The 16,622-nt window shown below is 40.3% G+C and overlaps 1 protein-coding gene across 4 annotated transcripts in view; it reads left to right on the forward strand.

Annotated features, from left to right (window-relative positions):
- The window catches only part of Frmd3 (FERM domain containing 3), a 266,338-nt gene that overhangs the window by 110,668 nt on the left and 139,048 nt on the right, over positions 1–16,622 (forward strand).

Here is a 16,622-nt window from a genome sequence, read left to right on the forward strand (position 1 = left end):
ACACAGGCCCACAGGAACAGCTGAAGACCTGTAGAGAGGAAAAACTACACGCCCGAAAGCAGAACACTCTGTTCCCATAACTGACTGAAAGAGAGGAAAACAGGTCTACAGCACTCCGGACACACAGGCTTATAGGACAGTCTAGCCACTGTCAGAAATAGCAGAACAAAGTAACACTAGAGATAAGCTGATGGCGAGAGGCAAGCGCAGGAACCCAAGCAACAGAAAGCAAGACTACATGCCATCATCGGAGCCCAATTCTCCCACCAAAACAAACATGGAATATCCAAACACACCAGAAAAGCAAGATCTAGTTTCAAAATCATATTTGATCATGATGCTGGAGCACTTCAAGAAAGACATGAACACACTTAGGGAAGCACAGGAAAACATTAATAAACAAGTAAAAGCCTACAGAGCGGAATCGCAAAAATCCCTGAAAGAATTCCAGGAAAACACAATCAAACAGTTGAAGGAATTAAAAATGGAAATAGAAGCAATCAGGAAAGAACACATGGAAACAACCCTGGATATAGAAAACCAAAAGAAGAGACAAGGAGCTGTAGATACAAGCTTCACAACAGAATACGAGAGATGGAAGAGAGAATCTCAGGAGCAGAAGATTCCATAGAAATCATTGACTCAACTGTCAAAGATAATGTAAAGCGGAAAAAGCTACTGGTCCAAAACATACAGGAAATCCAGGACTCAATGAGAAGATCAAACCTAAGGATAATAGGTATAGAAGAGAGTGAAGACTCCCAGCTCAAAGGACCAGTAAATATCTTCAACAAAATCATAGAAGAAAACTTCCCTAACCTAAAAAAATAGATACCCATAGACATACAAGAAGCCTACAGAACTCCAAATAGATTGGACCAGAAAAGAAACACCTCCCGTCACATAATTGTCAAAACACCAAACGCACAAAATAAAGAAAGAATATTAAAAGCAGTAAGGGAAAAAGGTCAAGTAACATATAAAGGCAGACCTATCAGAATCACACCAGACTTCTCGCCAGAAACTATGAAGGTCAGAAGATCCTGGACTGATGTCATACAGACCCTAAGAGAACACAAATGCCAGCCCAGGTTACTGTATCCAGCAAAACTCTCAATTAACATTGATGGAGAAACCAAGATATTCCATGACAAAACCAAATTTACACAATATCTTTCTACAAATCCAGCACTACAAAGGATAATAAATGGTAAAGCCCAACATAAGGAGGCAAGCTATACCCTAGAAGAAGCAAGAAACTAATCGTCTTGGCAACAAAACAAAGAGAATGAAAGCACACAAACATAACCTCACATCCAAATATGAATATAACGGGAAGCAATAATCACTATTCCTTAATATCTCTCAATATCAATGGCCTCAACTCCCCAATAAAAAGACATACATTAACAAACTGGATAGGCAACGAGGACCCTGCATTCTGCTGCCTACAGGAAACACACCTCAGAGACAAAGACAGACACTACCTCAGAGTGAAAGGCTGGAAAACAACTTTCCAAGCAAATGGTCAGAAAAAGCAAGCTGGAGTAGCCATTCTAATATCAAATAAAATCAATTTCCAACTAAAACTCATCAAAAAAGATAAGGAAGGGCACTTCATATTCATCAAAGGAAAAATCCACCAAGATGAACTCTCAATCCTAAATATCTATGCCCCAAATACAAGGGCACCTACATACATAAAAGAAACCTTACTAAAGCTCAAAACAGACATTGCACCTCACAGAATAATAGTGGGAGATTTCAACACCCCACTCTCATCAATGGACAGATCATGGAAACTGAAATTAAACAGAGGCATAGACAGACTAAGAGAAGTCAAGAGCCAAATGGACTTAACGGATATTTATAGAACATTCTATACTAAAGCAAAAGGATATACCTTCTTCTCAGCTCCTCATGGTACTTTCTCCAAAATTGACCATATAGTTGGTCAAAAAACGGGCCTCAACAGGTACAGAAAGATAGAAATAATCCCATGCGTGCTATCGGACCACCACGGCCTAAAACTGGTCTTCAAAAAAATAAGGGAAGAATGCCCACATATACATGGAAATTGAACAATGCTCTACTCAATGATAACCTGGTCAAGGAAGAAATAAAGAAAGAAATTAAAGACTTTTTAGAATTTAATGAAAATGAAGGTACAACATACCCAAACTTATGGGACACAATGAAAGCTGTGCTAAGAGGAAAACTCATAGCGCTGTGTGCCTGCAGAAAGAAACAGGAAAGAGCATATGTCAGCAGCTTGACAGCACACCTAAAAGCTCTAGAGCAAAAAGAAGCAAATACACCCAGGAGGAGTACGAGGCAGGAAATAATCAAACTCAGAGCTGAAATCAACCAAGTAGAAACAAAAAGGACCATAGAAAGAATCAACAGAAACAAAAGTTGGTTCTTTGAGAAAATCAACAAGATAGATAAACCCTCACCCAGACTAACGAGAGGACCCAGAGAGTGTGTCCAAATTAACAAAATCAGAAATGAAAAGGGAGATAACTACAGATTCAGAGGAAATTCAAAAAATCATCAGATCTTACTATAAAAACGTATATTCAACAAAACTTGAAAATCTACAGGAAATGGACAATTTCCTAGACAAATATCAGGTACCGAAGTTAAATCAGGAACAGATAAACCAGTTAAACAACCCCATAACTCCTAAGGAAATAGAAGCAGTCATTAAAGGTCTCCCAACCAAAAAGAGCCCAGGTCCAGACGGGTTTAGTGCAGAATTCTATCAAACCTTCATAGAAGACCTCATACCAATATTATCCAAACTATTCCACAAAATTGAAACAGATGGATCACTCCCGAATTCCTTCTATGAAGCCACAATTACTCTTATACCTAAACCACACAAAGACCCAACAAAGAAAGAGAATTTCAGACCAATTTCCCTTAAGAATATCGACGCAAAAATACTCAATAATATTGTGGCAAACCGAATCCAAGAGCACATCAAAACAATCATCCACCATGATCAAGTAGGCTTCATCCCAGGCATGCAGGGATGGTTTAATATACGGAAAACCATCAACGTGATCCATTATATAAACAAACTGAAAGAACAAAACCACATGATCATTTCATTAGATGCTGAGAAAGCATTTGACAAAATTCAACACCCCTTCATGATAAAAGTCCTGGAAATAATAGGAAATCAAGGCCCATACCTAAACATAGTAAACGCCATATACCACAAATCAGTTGCTAACATTAAACTAAATGGAGAGAAACTTGAAGCAATCCCACTAAAATCAGGGACTAACAAGGCTGCCCACTCTCTCCCTACTTATTCAATAAGGTTCTTGAAGTTCTAGCCAGAGCAATCAGACCACAAAAGGAGGTCAAGGGGATACAGATCGGAAAAGAAGAAGTCAAAATATCACTGTTTGCAGATGATATGATAGTTTATTTAAGTGATCCCAAAACTTCCACCAGAGAACTACTAAAGCTGATAGAAAACTTCAGCAAAGTGACTGGGTATAAAATTAACTCAAATAAATCAGTAGCCTTCCTCTACACAAAAGAGAAACAAGCCGAGAAAGAAATTAGGGAAACGACACCCTTCATAATAGACCCAAATAATATAAAGTACCTCGGTGTGACTTTAACCAAGCAAGTAAAAGATCTGTACAATAAGAACTTCAAGACAATGAAGAAAGAAACTGAAGAAGACCTCAGAAGATGGAAAGATCTCCCATGCTCATGGATTGGCAGGATTAATATAGTAAAAATGGCCATTTTTCCAAAAGCAATCTACAGATTCAATGCAATCCCCATCAAAATACCAATCCAATTCTTCAAAGTGTTAGACAGAACAATTTGCAAATTCATCTGGAATAACAAAAAACCCAGGATAGCTAAAACTATCCTCAACAATAAAAGGACTTCAGGGGGAATCACTATCCCTGAACTCAAGCAGTATTACAGAGCAATAGTGATAAAAACTGCATGGTATTGGTACAGAGACAGACAGATAGACCAATGGAATAGAATTGAAGACCCAGAAATGAACCCACACACCTATGGTCACTTGATTTTTGACAAAGCAGCCAAAACCATCCAATGGAAAAAAGATAGCATTTTCAGCAAATGGTGCTGGTTCAACTGGAGGTCAACATGTAGAAGAATGCAGATTGATCTATGCTTATGACCCTGTACAAAGCTTAAGTCCAAGTGGATCAAGGACCTCCACATCAAACCTGATACACTCAAACTAATAGAAGAAAAACTAGGGAAGCATCTGGAAAACATGGGCACTGGAAAAAATTTCCTGAAGAAAACACCAATGGCTTATGCTCTAAGATCAAGAATCGACAAATGGGATCTCATAAAACTGCAAAGCTTCCCTAAGGCAAAGGACACCGTGGTTAGGACAAATCGGCAACCAACAGATTGGGAAAAGATCTTTACCAATCCTACAACAGATAGAGGCCTTATATCCAAAATATACAAAGAACTCAAGAATTTAGACCGCAGGGAGACAAATAACCCTATTAAAAAATGGGGTTCATAGCTAAACAAACAATTCACAGCTGAGGAATGCCGAATGGCTGAGAAACACCTAAAGAAGTGTTCAACATCTTTACTCATAAGGGAAATGCAAATCAAAACAACCCTGAGATTTCACCTCACACCAGTGAGAATGGCTAAGATCAAATACTCAGGTTACAGCAGATGCTGGCGAGGATGTGGAGAAAGAGGAACACTCCTCCATTGTTGGTGGGATTGCAGACTAGTACAACCATTCTGGAAATCAGTCTGGAGGTTCCTCAGAAAATTGGACAGTGAACTGCCTGAGGATCCAACTATACCTCTCTTGGGCATATACCCAAAAGATGCCCCAACATATAAAAAAGACACGTGCTCCACTATGTTCATTGCAGCCTTATTTATAATAGCCAGAAGCTGGAAAGAACCCAGATGCCCTTCAACAGAGGAATGGATACAGAAAATGTGGTACATCTACACAATGGAATATTACTCAGCTATCAAAAACAACGGCTTTATGAAATTCGTAGGCAAATGGTTTTAACTGGAAAATATCATCCTGAGTGAGCTAACCCAAACACAGAAAGACATACATGGTATGCACTCACTGATAAGTGGCTATTAGCCCAAATGCTTGAATTACCCTAGATGCCTAGAACACATGAAACTCAAGACGGATGATCAAAATGTGAATGCTTCACTCCTTCTCTAAAAGGGGAACAAGAATACCCTTGGCAGGGAAGAGAGAGGCAAAGATTAAAACAGAGACTGAAGGAACTCCCATTCAGAGCCTGCCCCACATGTGGCCCATACATATACAGCCACCCAATTAGACAAGATTGATGAAGCAAAGAAGTGCAGACCGACACGAGCCGGATGTAGATCTCTCCTGAGAGACACAGCCAGAATACAGCAAATACAGAGGCGAATGCCAGCAGCAAACCACTAAACTGAGAATAAGACCCCCGTTGAAGGAATCAGAGAAAGAACTGGAAGAGCTTGAAGGGGCTCGAGACCCCATATGTACAACAATGCCAAGCAACCAGAGCTTCCAGGGACTAAGCCACTACCTAAAGACTAAGCATGGACTGACCCTGGACTCTGACCTCATAGGTAGCAATGAATATCCTAGTAAGAGCACCAGTGGAAGGGGAAGCCCTGGGTCCTGCTAAGACTGAACCCCCAGTGAACTAGACTGTTGGGGGGAGGGCGGCAATGGGGGGAGGGTTGGGAGGGGAACACCCATAAGGAAGGGGAGGGGGAGGGGGATGTTTGCCCGGAAACCAAAGAATTATTATTATGTATTAAATAAATTAAAAAAAAGAAAAAAACTGCAAGTGAAAAACATGAAGTAATGTATGAAGACAAGTCCATTGGAATAGCACCTGATTTTTCAATTGCGACTATGAAAGCCAGAATGTCAAGAATGGATGTCATATAAACTCTGAAAGACCAAAAGTACTATTTTGATTTGTTTTCAATTTCACATGTCAGCTTACTTGCACCCTTGCTATGCAGTATAGGAGGATAGAAGTAGAATCATTAAAGAAAAGCAAAACAGATAAAGCAGAATTTTCTTATTACTACTACCACCACCATCACCACTGCACACACACACACACATCCTAACAATGGTTCATTTTTTACTGTCCTGATTTCTGTAATTTTTCTAGGATATATAGTGAAATTTGAAGATTTGGAGCTAGGAGTCAGATGAAAGAGAGCATATGACTATTGTCTTTGTAGGTGTGATTTACCTCACCCAATATGCTCCTTTCTCAGTCCATCAATTACTTGCAAAGACCATTATTCCATTTTTGTATATAACTTCATAGTATACCACTGTGCATATGTACCAGTTTTTCACTATCCATTCAATTGATGGAAATTACATTCTTTTCATTCTTCACAGTCATGAATATGGCTGAACATGTGTCTGTGCAGTAGGATCTCATGTCTTTGGGCATATGCATAACCCAATATACCAGGGTTATGTGGTGGGTTTAGTTTTTAGCTTTTTGAGGATTCGTCATACTGATACCTAGAGTAGATGGAGTTATGTGCAGCCTGGCAAACAGGAAATGAGTGTTTAGTTTTGCCCACTTCCCCCTGAGCACTTGTTTTCAGTTGGTTTGCTGATCTTCATCATTCTGATGAGAGTAAAGTGAATTCTCAAGGTTCTTTTGATTTTTGTTTTCATAATTTCTAGTGAGATTTTTTGAGATATTTTTTAGCCATTATTTTCTGTTTTGAAAGCCCTCTACTCTATTACCAGAACTATTTTTTAACTGATAGTTTTGTTTTGTATGACCCCTCGTTTTGTTAGTTCTTTCTATACTCTGGGTATAATGCTCAGTGCAATGAATAGAAAAGAAAGATTCCAATTCTGTGGAATTTCCATTCACCTGCTTGACTCATTTGGTTGTTTCTTTAGATGTGCAGAAGCTTTTTAAAGTTATTAAATTCCACTTATCAACTGGTAACCTTAAATCTTGGGCAAATTAAGTCCTGTTCAGAAAGTCCTCTTCTACATCTATCTACTGGAGACATTGCCTAGGTGCACTTCTAGCACTTTCAGGTCTCACATTATTTATGTGTTTGATCCACTTGGACTTAGTTTTTCTGCAAAGTGGTAAAACTCCAGTCTAATTTCATTTTTATTTTGATTAATCATTCCATTTGTTTATATCGCAAATGATATCCCACTTCCCGGTTATTGTTCCAACCACCCACTCCCATCCCACATCAGACCTTTCCCCTTCTCTTTGTTCCCCCACCCACTTACACTCTCCTGCCCCACCACTCCAGCATCCCCCTACACTGAGGCATCAAACCTCCCAGGACCAAGGGCCTCCCCTCCCATTGTAATCAGGCAAGTCCATCCTCTGCTACATGTATATTTGGAGCCATGGATTCCTGCAGGTATACTCCTTAGTTGGATGTCCAAATTCTGGGAGAACTGGGTCATCAGGCTAGTCTATATTGTTCTTCCAATGGGGTTGTAATCCCCCTCTGTTCTTCCAGTCCTTCTGCCAGCTCCCTTGCCAGGTTCCCTGAGTTCAGTGTGATGGTTGGCTCCAAGCATCCACATCTCAATAGGTCAATTGCTGGCCTGACCTCTCAAGGAATCACCACACTAGGTTCCTATCAACCAGCACCTCTTGACCATGTCAACAGTGTTGGGTTTGGTGTCTGTAGACATGATGTATCCTCAGGTGGTGGCGTCCCCAGTTGGCCTTTCCTACAACCTCTGTTCCATTCTAATTTCATTCTTATCCCGGTGACTACATGGTTTTCCCAGGGAAAATACCTTTGTTTCTACAACATAAGCTTTTTGGCATCTTTGGCAGGCTGAAGGTATGTGTTCTCATGATAAGGGCTCTACTAATCCATTAGCCTTGGATATTTTTCAACTTTCTAGTGTCTTTCTTGTCTTTCTTCAGAGCTTTAAAATTTTCACCTCTTTAGCTACGTTCATTTCTAGATGATTGATGGTATTCAGCGAGGAAGTGTCGATTACTTCTTTCTAAGTATCTTTATTGCTGTTATGTAGAAAATCTATTAATTTGTGTCGCTTCTGTCTCTGTCCCACAGAAAAAAGCGACACCATGACATTCTTCTCAAAGTGGTTTATTCAGGAACCTTACAACATGCGAACAGGAATCTTTCTTTTCTTTTCTTCTCTCCCTCACCCAGCCCCCGAGGGGGCTTATATCCTCCCTCAACTCGGCCTCCTCAGTCCAGACTGCATAATCTCAGTTCATAGGTCCATGTCAAATGGCCTGATCTTGTGTCATGGTGTGCCTGCACAGCTCTCACAATGGAGGTGGCTAGTTTCAGGTGTGTGAGGAAGTCAGGTGCTAGTCATGAGACTTAGCTGCAGTCCCAGGTGCCATCTTGGGACTGCCGCCACACCTGCTCCCCACAGATTTGTGCAAATTCATCCTATTTCCTGACACATTGCTGAATTTATCATTTCTACATTTTCTGATAGAAGTTTTGAGATGCCATACATAAAATGTCAGGACTTCTGCAAATAGAGATAGCTTAGCTTATATTTTTCCTATTTGTGATCCTTTAGTTCCTTTTATTTGCTTTACTGTTTTAGATAGTACTTTGAGCACAGTATTTAAAGAGGGTATGGAGAGTAGAAAGTCATGTTTTCTTCCTCATTTCAGTGGAATGGTTTCAAAAATACAATCAAACTGCACTTTATGCATTTTTTAAGAAACAAAAAGATACATAACAAAAATCCTAATCATTTTTGAAAAGAATGGCTTCCAAAGAAGGGGACTTGGTGCAAACGTGGCCACTGATCTGCCTTAAGTGGTCATCAGTCTGTGTATCAGTTTGTCAGCCTGTAGATACTCCTCCATTTTCCAGACCAGTTTTAAAGGGGTGTTTCAGTTTCTTTCCTTTCCTTCTTTTTCTCAGTAGTAATATCTACCACCACCATTCCCCCATCACACACACACACATACACACACACACACACACACACACACACGCACACACTATTTACATGGCTTAGAACATGTTTCTCACCTTTAGAAGCAAGCACAATTTATTCTTGCACTTATATTAACTGTCATTTCCACCTCCTGTTTCTGTTCCTTAGTTGAATATTATTCCTAAGAAGGAAACCTTACATTTAACTAATTGTTGCATGATTTCATTATGTAGGTAAAGATAGGTACAAGATAGAATGAGGCCTGCCATTGGATAAGAGGGAAGAATGGGTGGGAGAAAAGTTGGAGGAGAAGGAGGAGGAGGAGGAAACTGGAACTAGAAGGCAGAGACACTGAGGAGAGAACATGGAGACTGACATTAAGATTCAACTCTATGGGACAACTTCCAAGGGTCTACTCTCTCCATCACCATCTAAGGTTTGGGGATGGGACTCAGATTGTCAAGCTGATAGACTCTTACCTGATGAGCAATCTCACAACCAAAGTCTTACATGTGTTTGTTCATGTGCATAGACAATAAGAAACATAAAGAACAAAAGTGCAAAAGCAAGGTAAAAAAAATCCGTTCAATGGAGCACTACATGAGTTTGAGGCCAAAGAAGGAAGAACTGAACTTTACTTGAACATTGTACTTTTTGATGTATTATTGTGGTGAATAAAATGTAAATAGTGACTTAGATGCAGACAAATAGAGATTTAATAATATGGAAAAAAAAGATTCCACTCTATGCTGGTGGGGAAGAGAACTGAACATTCAGAGGTGGAGAAATCCTGAGACTGCAGGACAGACTGCCACTTCTACACACCTCTGCCCACATCCATGGTCCAATGGGAAACTGAAAAGTGATTCTGGACACAGGAATATAGGAATAGTCAGCCAACAGTACCTGTAGTTCCAGTCTGCAAACAGGACTGAACCGAATTGGCCAAACAGATTCCTGCACCCAAATTGCATGGGGGAGACAGCTGGACCCTCAGATGTGTGTGAACATTCCTGAAAAGTCAGAGGAGAGTACCCTCTGCCCACATTCCAGACATAAAAGGGAATTGCCAAGTACCAACTGTGCCCACTGGGTGCAAGGACCTAGGAGCAATCAGGGGCAGGAACATTCTGATTCCTGTCTGTGCCTAGAGATGGAAACAATCTCCAGGAGCACCTACACACTTGAAACCAGAGCACCGGTTCTCAGAAAAGGTTGAAAGAAAACAAGAAAAGAGTTCTACAGGAGTGCTGACACAGAGACTTACAGGAGAGCCAAGTCACTCACAGAAACAGCAAGAGAAGCAAACACCAGAGACAAGGGCTAGAGGCAAGCACAGGATCCTAACCAACAGAAACGAAGAAGCCCAGTTCTCCCAGGAAAGAAAATACTGGATGTCCAAACACCCAGGAAAAGCAAGATTTAGATTTAAAATCACATTTTATGATAATGATGGAGGACTTTAAGAAGAATATAAAGAGCTCCCTTAAAGAAATGCAAGAAAGATCCCAGCCCGCAGCAGCTCTCTGCTCCCAAACCCCATGGGAGAGAGACCTCACCGCCTGGTCAGGTGGGCACTCCCGAGGCTGCAGAGCGGAGGAGACCACCAACACTGCCCACCCCTGCCCATATCCCTGGCCCAAGAGGAAACTGTATAAGGCCTCTGGGTTCCCATACGGGAGGGCCCAGGAGCGGCATGACCCCTGCGCCTGAGACACCACCAGAACCTAAAGAAAACAGACCAGATAAACAGTTCTCTGCACCCAAATCCCATGGGAGGGAGAGCTAAACCTTCAGAGAGGCAGACACGCCTGGGAAACCAGAAGAGACTGCACTCTGCACACACATCTCGGACGCCAGAGGAAAACACCAAACGCCATCTGGAACCCTAGTGCACGGAAGCTCCCGGAAGGGCGGCGCAGATCTTCCTGGTTGCTGCCTCCGCAGAGAGCTCGTGGGCAGCAACCCGCGAGCAAACTTGAGCCTCGGGACCACAGGTAAGACCAACTTTTCTGCTGCAAGTGACCTGCCTGGTGAACTAAAGACACAGGCCCACAGGAACAGCTGAAGACCTGTAGATAGGAAAAACTACACGCCCGAAAGCAGAACACTCTGTCCCCATAACTTGCTGAAAGAAAACAGGAAAACATGTCTACAGCACTCCTGACACACAGGCTTATAGGACAGTATAGCCACTGTCAGAAATATCAGAACAAAGTAACACTAGAGATAATCTGATGGCGAGAGGCAAGCGCAGGAACCCAAGCAACAGAAACCAAGACTACATGGCATCATCGGAGCCCAATTCTCCCACCAAAATAAACATGGAATATCAAACACACCAGAAAAGCAAGATCTAGTTTCAAAATCATATTTGATCATGATGCTGGAGGACTTCAAGAAAGACGTGAAGAACTCCCTTAGAGAACAAGTAGAAGCCTACAGAGAGGAATCAAAAAAATGCCTGAAAGAATTCCAGGAAAACATAAATAAACAAGTAGAAACACATAGAGAGGAGTCACAAAAAAACTGAAAGAATTCCAGGAAATCATAAATAAACAAGTAGAAGCCCATAGAGAGGAGTCACAAAAATCCCTGAAAGAATTCCAGGAAAACACAATCAAACACTTGAAGGAATTAAAAATGGAAATAGAAGCAACCAAGAAAGAACACATAGAAACAACCCAGGATATAGAAAATCAAAAGAAGAGACAAGGAGCTGTAGATACAAGCTTCACCAAAGAATACAAGAGATGGAAGAGAGAATCTCGGGAGCAGAAGATTCCATAGAAATCATTGACTCAACTGTCAAAGATAATGTAAAGCAGAAAAAGCTACTGGTCCAAAACATACAGGAAATCCAGGAATCAATTAGAAGATCAAATCTAAGGATAATAGGTATAGAAGAGAGTGAAGAATCCCAGCTCAAAGGACCAGTAAATATCTTCAAAAATATCATAGAAGAAAACTTCCCTAACCTAAAAAAAGAGATACCCATAGGCATACAAGAAGCCTACAGAACTCCAAATAGATTGGACCAGAAAAGAAACACCTCCCGTCAATAATTGTCAAAACACCAAACGCACAAAATAAAGAAAGAATATTAAAAGCAGTAAGGGAAAAAGGTCAAGTAACATATAAAGGCAGACCTATCAGAATCACACCAAACTTTTCGCCAGAAACTATAAAGGCCAGAAGATCTTGGACAGATGTCATACAGACGCTAAGAGAACACAAATGCCAGCCCAGGTTGCTGTATCCTGCAAAACTCTCAATTAACATAGATGGAGAAAACAAAATATTCCATGACAAAACCAAATTTACACAATATCTTTCTACAAATCCAGCACTACAAAGGATAATAAAGGGTAAAGCCCAACATAAGGAGGCAAGCTATACCCTAGAAGAAGCAGGAAACTAATCGTCTTGGCAACAAAACAAAGAGAAGAAAAGCACACAAACATAACCTCACATCCAAATATGAATATAACAGGAAGCAATAATCACTATTCCTTAATATCTCTCAACATCAATGGCCTCAACTCCCCAATAAAAAGACATAGATTAACAAACTGGATATGCAACGAGGACCCTGCATTCTGCTGCCTACAGGAAACACACCTCAGAGACAAAGACAGACACTACCTCAGAGTGAAAGGCTGGAAAACAACTTTCCAAGCAAATGGTCAGAAAAAGCAAGCTGGAGTAGCCATTCTAATATCAAATAAAATCAATTTTCAATTAAAAGTCATCAAAAAAGATAAGGAAGGACACTTCATATTCATCAAAGGAAAAATCCACCAAGATGAACACTCAACCCTAAATATCTATGCCCCAAATACAAGGGCACCTACATACGTAAAAGAAACCTTACTAAAGCTCAAAACACACATTGCACGTGACACAATAATAGTGGGAGATTTCAACACCCCACTCTCATCAATGGACAGATCATGGAAACAGAAATTAAACAGAGGCGTAGATAGACTAAGAGAAGTCAAGAGCCAAATGGACTTAACGGATATTTATAGAACATTCTACCCTAAAGCAAAAGGATATACCTTCTTCTCAGCTCCTCATGGTACTTTCTCCAAAATTGACCATATACTTTGTCAAAAAACGGGCCTCAACAGGTACAGAAAGATAGAAATAATCCCATGCTGCTATCGGACCACCATGGCCTAAAACTGGTCTTCAATAACAATAAGGGAAGAATGCCCAAATATACGTGGAAATTGAACAATTCTCTACTCAATGATAACCTGGTCAAGGAAGAAATAAAGAAAGAAATTAAAGACTTTTTAGAATTTAATGAAAATGAAGGTACAACATACCCAAACTTATGGGACACAATGAAAGCTGTGCTAAGAGGAAAACTCATAGCGCTGTGTGCCTGCAGAAAGAAACAGGAAAGAGCATATGTCAGCAGCTTGACAGCACACCTAAAAGCTCTAGAGCAAAAAGAAGCAAATATACCCAGGAGGAGTAGTAGGCAGGAAATAATCAAACTCAGAGCTGAAATCAACCAAGTAGAAACAAAAAGGACCATAGAAAGAATCAACAGAAACAAAAGTTGGTTCTTTGAGAGAATCAACAAGATAGATAAACCCTTACCCAGACTAACGAGAGGACCCAGAGAGAGTGTCCAAATTAACAAAATCAGAAATGAAAAGGGAGACATAACTACAGATTCAGAGGAAATTCAAAAAATCATCAGATCTTACTATAAAAGCCTATATTCAACAAAACTTGAAAATCTACAGGAAATGGACAATTTCCTAGACAGATACCAGGTACCGAAGTTAAGTCTGGAATAGATAAACCAGTTAAACAACCCCATAACTCCTAAGGAAATAGAAACAGTCATTAAAGGTCTCCCAACCTTAAAGAGCCCAGGTCCAGACGGGTTTAGTGCAGAATTCTATCAAAACTTTATAGAAGACCTCATACCAATATTATCCAAACTATTCGACAAAATTGAAACAGATGGATCACTACCGAATTCCTTCTATGAAGCCACACTTACTCTTATATCTAAACCACACAAAGACCCAACAAAGAAAGAGAACTTCAGACAAATTTCCCTTATGGATATCGACGCAAAAATACTCAATAAAATTCTGGCAAACCGAATCCAAGAGCACATCAAAACAATCATCCACCATGATCAAGTAGGCTTCATCCCGGGCATGCAGGGATTGTTTAATATATGGAAAACCATCAACATGATCCATTATATAAGCAAACTGAAAGAACAAAACCACATGATCATTTCATTAGATGCTGAGAAAGCATTTGACAAAATTCAACACCCCTTCAGGATAAAAGTCCATGAAAGAATAGGAATTCAAGGCCCATAAAAAACATACTAAACGTAGTAAAAGCCATATACAGCAAACCAGTTGCTAACATTAAACTAAATGGAGAGAAACTTAAAGCAATCCCACTAAAATCAGGGACTAGACAAGGCTGCCCACTGTCTCCATACTTATTCAATATAGTTCTTGATGTTCTAGCCAGAGCAATCAGACAACAAAAGGAGGTAAGGGGATACAGATCAGAAAAGAAGAAGTCAAAATATCACTATTTGCAGATGATATGATAGTTTATTTAAGTGATCCCAAAAGTTCCACCAGAGAACTACTAAAGCTGATAAACAACTTCAGCAAAGTGACTGGGTATAAAATTAACTCAAATAAATCAGTAGCCTTCCTCTACACAAAAGAGTAACAAGCCGTGAAAGAAATTAGGGAAACGACACCCTTCATAATAGACCCAAATAATATAAAGTACCTCGGTGTGATTTTAACCAAGCAAGTAAAAGATCTGTACAATAAGAACTTCAAGACACTGAAGAAAGAAATTGAAGAAGACCTCAGAAGATGGAAAGATCTCCCATGCTCATGGATTGGCAGGATTAATATAGTAAAAATGGCCATTTTTCCAAAAGCAATCTACAGATTCAATGCAATCCCCATCAAAATACCAATCCAATTCTTCAAAGAGTTAGACAGAACAATTTGCAAATTCATCTGGAATAACAAAAAACCCAGGATAGCTAAAACTATCCTCAACAATAAAAGGACTTCAGGGGGAATCACTATCCCTGAACTCAAGCAGTATTACAGAGCAATAGTGATAAAAACTGCATGGTATTGGTACAGGGACAGACAGATAGACCAATGGAATAGAATTGAAGACCCAGAAATGAACCCACACACCTATGGTCACTTGATTTTTGACAAAGCAGCCAAAACCATCCAATGGAAAAAAGATAGCATTTTCAGCAAATGGTGATCGTTCAACTGGAGGTCAACATGTAGAAGAATGCAGATTGATCCATGCTTATCACCCTGTACAAAGCTTAAGTCCAAGTGGATCAAGGACCTCCACATCAAACCAGACACACTCAAACTAATAGAAGAAAAACTAGGGAAGCATCTGGAAAACATGGGCACTGGAAAAAGTTTCCTGAACAAAACACCAATGGCTTATGCTCTAAGATCAAGAATCGACAAATGGGATCTCATAAAACTGCAAAGCTTTTGTAAGGCAAAGGACACTGTGGTTAGGACAAATCGGCAACCAACAGATTGGGAAAAGATCTTTACCAATCCTACAACAGATAGAGGCCTTATATCCAAAATATACAAAGAACTCAAGAATTTAGACCGCAGGGAGACAAATAACCCTATTAAAATATGGGGTTCAGAGCTAAACAAACAATTCACAGCTGAGGAATGCCGAATGGCTGAGAAACACCTAAAGAAATGTTCAACATCTTTAGTCATAAGGGAAATGCAAATCAAAACAACCCTGAGATTTCACCTCACACCAGTGAGAATGGCTAAGATCAAAAACTCAGGTGACAGCAGATGCTGGCGAGGATGCGGAGAAAGAGGAACACTCCTCCATTGTTGGTGGGATTGCAAACTGGTACAACCATTTGGAAATCAGTCTGGAGTTTCCTCAGAAAATTGGACATTGAACCGCCTGAGGATCCAGCTATACCTCTCTTGGGCACATACCCAAAAGATGCCCCAACATATAAAAAAGACATGTGCTCCACTATGTTCAACGCAGCCTTATTTATAATAGCCAGAAGCTGGAAAGAACCCAGATGCCCTTCAACAGAGGAATGGATACAGAAAATGTGGTACATCTACACAATGGAATATTACTCAGCTATCAAAAACAACGGCTTTATGAAATTCGTAGGCAAATGGTTGGACCTGGAAAATATCATCCTGAGTGAGCTAACCCAATCACAGAAAGACATACATGGTATGCACTCACTGATAAGTGGCTATTAGCCCAAATGCTTGAATTACCCTAGATGCCTAGAACAAATGAAACTCAAGACGGATGATCAAAATGTGAATGCTTCACTCCTTCTCTAAAACGGGAACAAGAATACCCTGGGCAGGGAAGAGAGAGGCAAAGATTAAAACAGAGACTGAAGGAACACCCATTCAGAGCCTGCCCCACATGTGGGCCATACATATATAGCCACCCAATTAGACAAGATGGATGAAGCAAAGAAGTGCAGACCGACAGGAGCAGGATATAGATCGCTCCCGAGAGTCACAGCCAGAATACAGCAAATACAGAGCCGAATGCCAGCAGCAAACCACTGAACTGAGAATAGGAC

The sequence above is a fragment of the Rattus norvegicus genome, chromosome 5 (assembly GCF_036323735.1).
Source record: "Rattus norvegicus strain BN/NHsdMcwi chromosome 5, GRCr8, whole genome shotgun sequence".
Classification (NCBI taxonomy): domain Eukaryota; kingdom Metazoa; phylum Chordata; class Mammalia; order Rodentia; family Muridae; genus Rattus; species Rattus norvegicus.